Below are 11,596 nucleotides of genomic sequence, written 5' to 3' on the forward strand. Positions count from 1 at the left end.
TTATTTGTGTAGTGACCTAGGCAAAGCCGTAGGAGTAAAAAAAAAACATAGCAGAATAACCATGGAGAGGTGGAGTGATAGTAGTAGATGTAAGCGTGTAGTCACCTAAAAGTGATTAGCACTAGTATCAAAAAACAGCAGTCCCTGTGATACACAACACATCCCAGTAGATTTATCTGAGATTGTTTTAAGTCCCCGGGATGAGCCGCAAGTTCAGAAATCCAAGCTTGTTTCTTGACTTTGCCAGAAGAGAGCTGCAATCCGTCAGGTCCTTATCTTAGAGTGTCACACACTGGGATCTCTTTATCATGCAGCCATGCAAAACACCATTCATCTTCCCCACCTAATTCATTATCGGTGATAAAATGCAAAGACCCAGCTGCAGTTGTTAAATGGAGAGGCGAGATGTGAAAACAGGTGCTTTGGTAAACACTGATAGCATTGCTGAATTATGTTGCTTCCGAAGAAGACCTGTCTATCTCTTTCAATCTATTAACCAGAGCTCCTACCCGACTCTTGTCTGACCTTATTCAGCTTTTGTCCTGCTTCTCTTTCCTATATAGAAGAATGATTTGGGAACTGTGCTGAACACAAAACAGACACAAATTGAGGACTTAGCTAAAGCCACAAGGATAGCATCCTGGTTTCACAGCCTCTTCATCGATCAAGTAAAGTGTAAATGTAAGTCATGCTAAGTGTAAATTATCAGGATACATGGATCCACCTTCACTATTAGACTAGCAGTAGATAAAGGTTAAAAGCTACATGGCACAAAGTGCTGTGCAGAGACACGGAGATAATCTAATGCCTGATCTTCTCAAGAAACACGCAGTGTCTCAAATGAGCTTGATCATGCAAGTCTTCTCATACTATAGGACACTTTTTCCTCCTTTTTTCTTCAGCAATCATTAAACCTTAAACAGTTTCCACTCACCAGTGTTGAGAAAGCGTGCGATGCGATGAGGGATGGGGTTTTTTAAGGGGGGTTGAATACTTCCACAGTGAAGTCATGGCGCTTGTGTCATTGGCCCTTTGCTTTGCTTTGCTCACCGTCTGGCCTGCATTTTACCCATTGATCTAATTTCCATTGCCAACACTGGATGTGGTTCTGTTTGAAGCTGAATGTTTAGGTCCATTAAAGTACTGACAGAATTGCAAACGTATGGTGGACCTTAGGACAAGTAGGAAAACAACTTAGTGTTTTTTGCCAGGCTTCTGAAAAGACTGGAGAATATAGTATGAATAAGGAAGACTGTCTCGTTCTGAGGGGCGTTTAGTAGGATGGAAGAAGGCGAGACCTTAACCTTACCTTCTAGTGTCTTTACTTTACTATATAAAGATGCCTTGAGATAATTGTTGTGGTGTAATGGCTTTATATGAATAAAACCAAATTAGTTCTTGTGCATTATATGTGAGCACAGCGTCAGAAAAGCTTATATCCATTTATGTAGAATCTTTATGTTCAAATGTGTTGCTGGTAGTTATTAACAAATATAATTTTAAACACACAGTAGAATATCTCACCTTCAAAATCTGACTTACCTATATGCTATTTTCAGTTAAATATGGGGTTTAAATGATTTGCAAATTATTGCACATCAGCATCCTAACTTTTTAAAAACTTTTTTTAAAACCAGGATGTCGCATTGTGTTGGAGAAATGTTATATTTGTACTGTGCTGCCACTAATGCGGTCAAAAACCATCTCTGTAGGGTTTGACTCGCTGCGCAGGCCATATCAATCAAATCAAATCAAATCAAATCACTTTTATTGTCACATCACATGTGCAGGTACACTGGTACAGTACATGTGAGTGAAATTCTTGTGTGCGAGCTTCACAAGCAACAGAGTTGTGCAAAATACAATAACGTAAAACAAGCAAAATATAAAAATGGCTAATCTAAAAAGTAATAAATATATGTACAATATGTAAAGGTATATACATTACTGAATGTGTGTACTAAATATGTTTTTCTACGTGTGTGTGTTTGAGTGTGTATATAGTATGTATATACATGTTTTACAAATGAAATAAAGTAAACAATAAAATAAGATATATAAAATATACAGAGGTTGGTATGTGCAAAACAGTGGTATTTATATACAGTATGGAGTGCATAATGTTGAAGTTCCAGTAGTGAGGGTGAGGTGTCTATGACGTGTTCAGCAGTCTGATGGCCTGATGGAAAAAGCTGTCTCTCAGTCTGCTGGTACGGGACCGGATGCTGCAGAACCTCCTTCCTGATGGAAGTAGTCTGAACAGTTTATGGCTGGGGTGACTGGAGTCCTTGATGATCCTCTCCGCTTTCCTCAGGCACCGCTTCCTGTAGATGTCTTGGAGGGAGGGAAGCTCACCTCCAATTATCCGTTCAGCACACCGCACTACTCTCTGGAGAGCTTTGCGGTTGTGAGCGGTGCTGTTGCCGTACCAGGTGGTGAAGCATCCAGTGAGGATGCTCTCAATGGCACAGCGATAGAAGGTCCTGAGGATGCGGGGGCTCATGCCGAATCTCTTCAGTCTCCTGAGAAAGAAGAGGCGCTGCTGCGCCTTCTTCACTGTTTTGTTTATGTGTACTGACCACGTAAGATCCTCAGCCAGATGTACACCAAGGAAGCGGAAGCTGCTCACTCTCTCCACAGCAGCGCCGTTGATGGTGATGGGGGTGTGTACTCCTCTGCACCTCCGGAAGTCCACTATCAACTCCTTTGTCTTTGCGACGTTGAGGGTGAGATGGTTGTCTTGACACCAGTGGGTCAGGGCGCTGACCTCCTCCCTGTAGGCCGTCTCATCACCGTTGGTAATAAGACCCACCACTGTAGTGTCGTCCGCAAACTTCACAATGATGTTGGAGTTTCTAGTGGCCGTGCAGTCGTAGGTGTAGAGTGAGTACAGGAGAGGGCTCAGTACACACCCCTGTGGAGCACCAGTGTTCAGTGTGATGGGGGATGAGGTGGTGCTGCCCAGTCTGACCACTTGGCGTCTGTCAGACAGGAAGTTAAGGATCCAGCTGCAGAGGGAGCTGCTCAGTCCTAGATCCTGCAGTTTCCTGTCCAGCTTCGAGGGAACGATGGTGTTGAATGCTGAGCTGTAATCTACAAACAGCATTCTCACATACGTGTCTCTCTTCTCCAGGTGTGACAGGGCAGCATGGAGTGTCAGGGCTATGGCATCATCAGTGGACCTGTTGTGGCGGTATGCGAACTGTAGAGGGTCCAGTGAGTCGGGTAGTGCAGTATGTAGTACAATACAGATGTAGTACAATACAGATGTAGTACAATACATCAAGCTGCTAGTTGTAACGGGGGGTCTGTATCTGTCACATAATTTCTACAACATCACAGAGACAGCTTTATTTCTATGCATAAGGGCAGAAAACTACACAGTGACTCTTATAATGCTCAGATAAGACAACATAGACACTATACGGTTATCTGCAAGAAGTGGAATCCCTTTCTTACTGAGGGCTTCTTGTGAGTTGGGGGAATGTTATGTTCCAGAAGATAAAATGCTTTGAGTGGCACAAAAAGAAGACATTTCCAAAGACACAAAAATACACTTCATTAAGGCTGCAACAATGAGGTCCAGACATTTATAATTTTTCCCCATCAAATGAAACTGAATTGCTGCAAAAGCACTCCAAGGTACTATTCTTCAAATTCATTTAGCCATATGTGTATTGATGTACCACATGTTCTGCAAAAAGGCCTATTTTGTGTGCCCTTTTATGTTTTTCCAGCTGTGGCAGAGACATAGTCATCATATGACGACATCTTGGCTTTAGATTTTTTTTTAAATATAATTTTTGAACTGTGCAGACAACTATATCCAAGAATAATTGCATCACAGCCCAACATATATCCGATACGTAATAATAAACAAATAATCAAAAATGATATATGAAATGCATGTAAACTTACGCAATATTTAAGTTTAAGTGTCTGAAATTGTCTGTAAATTTTCAGCGAATATATAGTTTCCCTTCATATTCAAAAACAGTGAAAGGCTCCATGCTCAGTGTTGCATGCCTGGACTTTCTGTCCTTGGTAAAAGACAAAAAGGTTTGGAATTGCTACAGAGTATTGCTACAGAGCCAATGATGGTTTTTAATGCCAGGTGATTACGCTAAAACAAAAGTAAAACAACGCCTACATAATTCTGGGGTGCTGGAAAAGTTTGAATCATTAGGAGTTGTGCTGAAAGTACTAAAAACATCCTGAGCTGAATGGGATTGGCTGGTTGTGAACACACTTTCAAACAAGGCAGTATTTCATTGTTAAGATTACACTGCATCACTTTTAAGGAGTTTCATAGTGGAGAGATGATGCCAGATGCATCGCTGGATGCACAATGTGTTCTTTTGCTTGTTTGCATTTTTGAAATAAAAGTAAATAGTTGTTGAAATTATTGCAAATTAATAGAAATTTCTCTAAGACAGAGAGGTGGTGCACAGAGTGTACTATAAACAGTAGGGATGTACATTTGCCTTTGATTACACCTTTCTGTAACAGTCCTTTGATAAATGCGTGCGCTCACCTCTCCTAGTCATCTCACCCTTTCATTCTCGCTTTTCACTTCAACCAAAGAAGCCACAAAATCCCTTCCCAGTTCTCTGTTAGTCGTTTTAGTCGTACATCACCGTCGTCTTCTCACAGAGAAGCTAACGTCCTTTTATAGCCAGACAACGGCCACTTTCTGCCATTTATGGCTCCTCCAAGGCACTGAATGAGGGCCAGTCAGTATCCAGTAAAGGTGAGAGAAGACAGGGAAGCAAGGGAGGCCAAAAAATATCCTGCCCTCTTCGTACACCTATTCTATGCAACTTTGACAGGTTTACAATTAGTGCCAAATGCTACCCAAGCAGTAGTGAACGCGCTCTCCTCTGTGTATTTCGAAAAGGGCACAACTGTCATATACAGCACAATTTATTGACTGACATAAATCCACACCTCTGTGTATGCAGCGAGTCTGGCTTGTCTCAGCTTGTTTTCTCTGTAGAGACTATTGTCTCTGCCACAGACCCGTAGAGATGAAAGTGAGATGGTAGAAAAGTATGCATGTGTGCCTGCAATACGTGCGCGCAAAAGGCAAAAAAAGAACTACGAAGATGGAGCAAGATATTCTGGCTAAAGAATCACATTCTTCATCATTTGCTAGTTTCATCATGCAGAGCAGGCATTTTTACAGTGTTTATGTTAAGCAAGGGGAACGCGCTCTCTTACAGCTTCACTCCAAATAAACAGAGTTGTATTTATCAGAGACAAGATAATTCACTTCTGAACATGTACCAGCTTTTCACACAGGACATCGTGTAAACTCCCTGGGGTTCATTCCTTGGAGACAGTTGTGCAACACAGCAAACATTTGTGAGCATTCAAATAAAAATGTGCACATGCTAAACAGCTTGCTTCACACCCAAACTCGATTGACGGCACTTCCTCTGTTGTGATGTCACAGTCTGGGTTCATTCTGTGCAGATGTGAGAGCCAACCCTATAAAGTATTTGGGAAGCAATCAACACCAGCGCAGTTGGCATTGCGGCAAACTGAAGTTACAGCCAAATAAAGACACAACTACCACCGCAGCATGGGGTAAAGGTGAGATACAGTAGTGCCGTGGTGGAACAAACAGTGCAGATATACAGAGCCAAGCTTTAATTACCTTTCCAAGACATCTGTTATGAGAACAGAGGTCTGCTAGTATGTTGTTTAGGAGAAATTCTTTGCTAACAGCCCATTCTTTCTGGGGGTTGCAGTGTTTTGAAAGGTGGCATTTTAAGCTGCAGGCACTGTTGCTGTGTTTGTTGCCTGCTGTGCATCACTGCGTGGTTAAGGACTGTTTGCCACATGCGCTCAAATTATTACCTAATTAAGCCAATGTACAAGACCATCCAATGGAAAGGATGATACAGTTGATGATTGCTGTTAGATTAATGTACATGTAGTAACCTACAAAGCATTTTAGCAGGTAGGATCAGGATCAGGGATCTATAAGTAACAGACACACCAACTCGAGAGTCATCTACTTGTGACAGAAGTCATGATCATTTCAACTCAGTGAGTCCCTCATTATATTATCCAGAAGAATCTCTCTCTGTTATTCCACATGCAAAAAGTGTGGTGTTACAATCTGAAGTGTAAGCACTGGTTCTTTATTTTTTCATCTTCCCTAGCAGACATATGAGGATGGAATAACATCTTATTACCTTGGATCTTGGAGAAATTCTCCTCACTCAACATTCCTCTCCTCAAGTACTTCCATTAACCATAGGTTATCCTATGATTTAGCCACAGCCCAACATAACCATTAGTTATATGAATTTATAACACACATCTTATTACCAGTTATATAAAAGCCCTGCAATTTGTCCACAGACTTTGAATTTGAGCTTTCTTCTCAGTCTTCCCTTCTCCCTTTTCTTGATGGGACTTGCAACTATTCTTCCTCTTTGTCGAAATCTACTACTTTCCCAGGACAGCATCATTTATGGGTGCCAACTTTTTAAGCAACCAATTACATTATGCAATTCAAAGATCTTCACACCTTTTGGCAAAGTTTCAGTCAACACACAGCAGACTTGAAGGAGTTCCAAGAAACTAACGAAAGTTTTTTTCTGGGATCCTGCTCTCAGGAACAAGTCAGGTTACACAGATGATGGAAGGCTTTGTAACGGCCGTAGGTTTTACATGACATTCCTTTTATCAGGTCCTGTACATCTGTTGGCACATGACCCTACTCTCTTCCCTTTATGTGAGGGCGCAGGGAAAGAGTCATGAGTGACTAACACATTTCTTCAGCGCACAACTGAATGTGATGACGAAGCATTGAATCGACAGGATTTCTGCACCCAAACAACATCTGTTTCATGTGAGAGGCTGCAAAGGAAACACTGATAAGCTATGAATGGTTTCCATAAATTCAATGTGTAATAAATTTATAGGACACGTGTGGAAAACTTGAATGGATAAGGTGAAAGGCGGAGTGATGCACTCTTTCATGCCATATAATTAGCTTGTATTAAACTTGTAGGTGTGTAGTTATAAGTTACCTATTATTCAGTCCTCACAATTTGGTATTTCTTCTGAAAACAGTATTTCCTTTAAGGATAGCAGGTACTGTATTGTAAGTGCTAGGTACAGACCCGTAATTACACTCCTAAAGGAGCATAATTACCCCATTAGCGCAGAGTCAGTTACCTTTAACACGCCTTTACAGTCTATATGAAGTTTGAGTTCTCCTTACATAAAATCTCATATGGACTGAACACTGTGGCAGTGAGAAATAAGAGCAGTTACACGTGTTAGGCAAGATGAATGAATTGTGAGGTGGTGGTGGGGCGAGGGGGGCACTACCTCCCACAGGGGCCCTGGCTCAAGGGATCATGTTTCAGACGTTTACCAACAAAGCATCCATGGAGGAAGTCTTGCGACCCTCACAATAACAGCACAGCACCTGGGCCTTCCCCACACAGGAAACCTGAGGTCATTTCCCCCCTTTCAGGGAATGCAGACACACTCATGCTGCCAGCCACGCGCCCCCATATCCTAATGAAGAGGGAAGTGAGTAACGGTGGAGGAGACACATTCAAGAAAAATGGTATATATATATGTATATGAAGCAGAAAGGACTACATTTTGCCTTACATGGTCTCACATGTAACACAGACATTAAAATTCTGGAAACAAGTTATGCAGTCTCATATCTGTACTGGGATAATCAAATTTTCAGATTTTAAACTGAAAAGAAAAACAAGACACAACAAGGACCAAAGCGTGGGGGCATGCAAGTGAGGGTTAGGAAGACACCACTATCTTTTTAAAAGACACACACACCTTAACTTTGAAAGAAGCTGAAGCAGTAATCAAAATAAAACTTATCAAATATCACAATGACTTGTTGTGGAAACTGCCCAACGTGCCCTCTGACATATACCACCGAGGGACAGGAAAAATACAATGCGAAATGTCAGGGGAGAGCCACTTCTTTACAAATCTATATTCTGCTCTCAAACCACCTGCAAACACTTGACCACCAGTTCCTCCATCATTATCCTTGGCCTTATTTCAAATGGTGCCAACACATAAAACTAGCTACAGCCAATTCAAGTCATTTAGCTGCAGTCCCACTACAGTTTAGAGCTGGCCATGGTCCAACCACCATGCAGGGAGAAACCTTTAGAAAACACTGAGACCTCTGAAGAATGTGACCATGGTCAATGAAACAGAGAGGGAGAGAGGAAGAGGGAAAAAAGCAAACAAATACATTATACAGCCCGTGGGCTCTGTCAAGGCAAGCTTCCCAGATGCTAAATGGGACAGAATGACTATCTTTTGGTTGCTAGGGTATTACTTCTGCTTGTCACTGTGGCAAAGCATTTGTGTAAAAATAATAAACATAACCTGTCAATGGTGAAAGCACAACGAGAGTTCAAAAAGAGCACATCCCTTCAATTCTGTAGTGACACAAAGAAAACATGGGTGCTGGATCTAATGTTGATTTAAACAGTTGTTGTCTTTGCATTAAAACACACCTTATTTAATAATTCATTTAGCATTTTTCTGCATTAAATGGGGACTCAAAGCACTTTCTACTACAAGCCTTCATCACGTTACTTTATGTATAAGCACCTTGCCTAACCATCATGAGCAACACTCACACACCAATGAATGCACTGGGGTAAACTCAGGGCTCAAAAACTTGCCCAAGGATACTTCAGCATACAGATTACAGTAGTCAGGGATTGAACCAGTGACCTTCTAATTAGTAGAGGACTGCCTCTGTCTCCTAGGCCTCAGCTGCTCCACAAAGACATATGCGTTTAAGGAACCACTGGGTTTCAGGAGTCAAGCCCTTACTTTAAATCTAATAATATTTTAATTTTAACAATGGATCAAGAGACTATGCATAAGCAGTCGCTCATCACAAAGACATCACCCAGATCCGCAGGTTCCTTCATTTGCAAAGAGTATCAGCATTTTTGCCTCATTATTTTCTCATTTCTCGTGTCCTCATCCTAACTTTATTGTGCTCACTGCGTATCTCTGCTCTCATTAAACCCTATTCCCAGCTAAAGCTGGAAAGTGTGACTGTAGACTACTTGCTGAGTTTCAGACAGACAAAACTAACAAAGAGGAACTATTTGAGAGAACAAAACTAAGAAAGGAAAGTCAATATCCCAGCTATACTCACTGTTTGGCCAGCTTCAGAGCTCTAAACAAAAGCCTGTGTTGTTCCTTATCTGCTGGATATGCAAATATGCAACTGTAAGTGCCATTTCAACTTTATATGGTGACAATACCGTATGTCAGTGCTGTATAATAGTTTCTAGTGATTCAAAGCATGGTTAGAATTTAGCTTGACCAAATCTTTGTATGTTAATGATCTGTTACAGGCACTGCAATGTAATAAATATCCTCCTAACACAATGGAAAAACTGAATTTGCATCTTCAGTTTGTAACTTGGCATCACATGTAGTGTCAGCACAAGAGCAGTCGTTATGTCCCTGAAAGCCCTTCCAACTATACCCAAGACAAAACACAATACTTTGTGTCTGTAATCTGCTTACGCTGTAGAAATAAAAATAAACACCATTTCCATCTTCAATCCTTGGATTAAACTTTATCCCATTGTGAACACGTTACTCTCACCGCATGCCCACTGCACCCGCATGACACAACAGATGAAACACCAAACAATCACCACAAGGATGACACTGCTACTATGCATTATGATGTCACGATACACGCCCAACACAAACCTCAAAGCTGCAGTACGGACACACCCATCCCAGACGCACACTGCCATACCCCACTTTGTTCCGCTGGAGAAATGACAAGTTAAGCCCGAGGGACTTTGCTCCGTGAGGCCTTCACACGTTGCTCAGCCGGGAGCTTCAGTGGCACAAAAGTTCCTCCTTAATCCTTCCTCGACACAGTTCAGTGGGTCACACAAACTAACACACTCTGTTTCTCCATTATTTGTTTTATGCCTCATTTGCATGTATGCATATACTGTTTTACAATAATAAGGAAAAGGAAAGGAGAAAAGAAAGGAGAAAAACATATAGACAGACAGAAAAGATCCAGACCCCCTGAAATGTCTCTGGGTTTTACTTTGCAGGCTTATCCACAGGCCCTGTGTTTGACTAAGGTGTGAAGGATTAATACTTGTCATAATGTCAAGCCCAAGCCTGCTCTTATCTTGCAATTCCCAACATGAAAAGTACAGAGTAAATGTGATCTTAAGATGTTAAATTATACATGAAGCTCATACTGTGCAGCTAAGTGCAGTGCTACCAGTTCAACCACATGAAACACAACTAATAATAATCAGTATTTCAGTAAGCTGATTACTATTCAGCTGAAAATACATTTCACAAAGAGTCAACTTTTGCCGCGAGACACAACCAGAGGCTGTTATTTATTATCCATTTACTGAATATAAAACAGTAATGACACAACTAGTAATTACAACACTTTAGGTTCTTTAAACTCGAGACTTCATTGATTCTTTGTGAAATGTATTTTCAGCTGAGTACCTCACCAAGAATCAGTATGTAGAAGTATACTTTGTTTTACCATGATCCATCTTTTGCGAAGTAATTTCCTGTTTGAAAGGTAAATTCATTGTTTAGTGAAAAGGAATACCGTGATAGTAAGGAGGGGGAAAGTCTGTATCTATCTATCTCTCTCTATATATTTTTAAAAGAAAGTTGAATCCTACCAGGAGTAATCTCTGAAGTCTGGAGGCACCTTTGCAACTTCAAAGTGGTAACCCGCCTCCTCCTCTGTGTCAGCAGGCACTCGCTCAGATCAGGACTGGGATCAGTTCGCAGATCGCTCCTCCGACGTGTCGCCCGCAACTGTGCAACTTTTTGTGTTTCTTCTGACTGTTGATAAACCTCTGCGGCAGAGAGGGATGCAGCTTGCCGGCTACTTTTGTCCTACTACTGAGGAAGTTGCTGGTGAGTCACAAGATCCCGCCCCCCCAAAAAACATTCCTCCCTTCCTCCCTCCCTGCAGCGACTTCAAACGAGACCTGAGAGTAGTCTAGGCAGTGGAGGGTACATCCCAACCGGGCCTTATTTTTTCCGTGCTGCTGTCAGTTTTAGTAGAATTACATATTATAGCCGAGTTAATATCCTTAACAGGAAACACCTACTTGCAATAAGTATGGTGGAGAAGGCGATACTGCTCACGAGCTTCCTTAATTAATTCTGACAAGCAATCAGCCGGTTAGTAAATAAATCAAGCATTTAGGAGACAGAAGTAAAAAGTCTGACAGATGAATTTGAAATTATCTGTGAACCTCCCATGCAATGTTTAGAGTTAATACACATGAGACGTGACCACTCTATGAGAGCTGGGATAGACTCCAGCCAGGCCAGCACCCTCAACTGGAGAAGCGGGTAAAAAAAATAAAATACATTACGATAAAAACATAAAAAATAAAATAAAATAAAGCATGAATGGACGCATATAATGGGGTTAAAATGCTCTGACATTTTGGTCTCAGATCAATTCGAGATATTAATGACTTGGGTTCAAATAGAGACTTTATATTTCCTATAGTCTAAATAATGTGTAAGTATAAATATT

The 11,596-nt window shown here is 41.3% G+C and overlaps 1 protein-coding gene across 1 annotated transcript in view; it reads right to left on the reverse strand.

Annotated features, from left to right (window-relative positions):
• The window catches only part of fhl3a (four and a half LIM domains 3a), a 30,010-nt gene extending 19,086 nt beyond the window's left edge, over window positions 1–10,924 (reverse strand). The window contains exon 1 of the mRNA XM_063485914.1: window positions 10,722–10,924. The gene's annotated coding sequence lies outside the window, so the exon portion shown is untranslated. The remainder of the gene's footprint in view (window positions 1–10,721) is intronic.
• Window positions 10,925–11,596: the final 672 nt, after the last annotated feature.

The sequence above is a fragment of the Pelmatolapia mariae genome, linkage group LG10_11 (genome assembly GCF_036321145.2).
Source record: "Pelmatolapia mariae isolate MD_Pm_ZW linkage group LG10_11, Pm_UMD_F_2, whole genome shotgun sequence".
In the NCBI taxonomy this organism is placed as follows: Eukaryota; Metazoa; Chordata; class Actinopteri; order Cichliformes; family Cichlidae; genus Pelmatolapia; species Pelmatolapia mariae.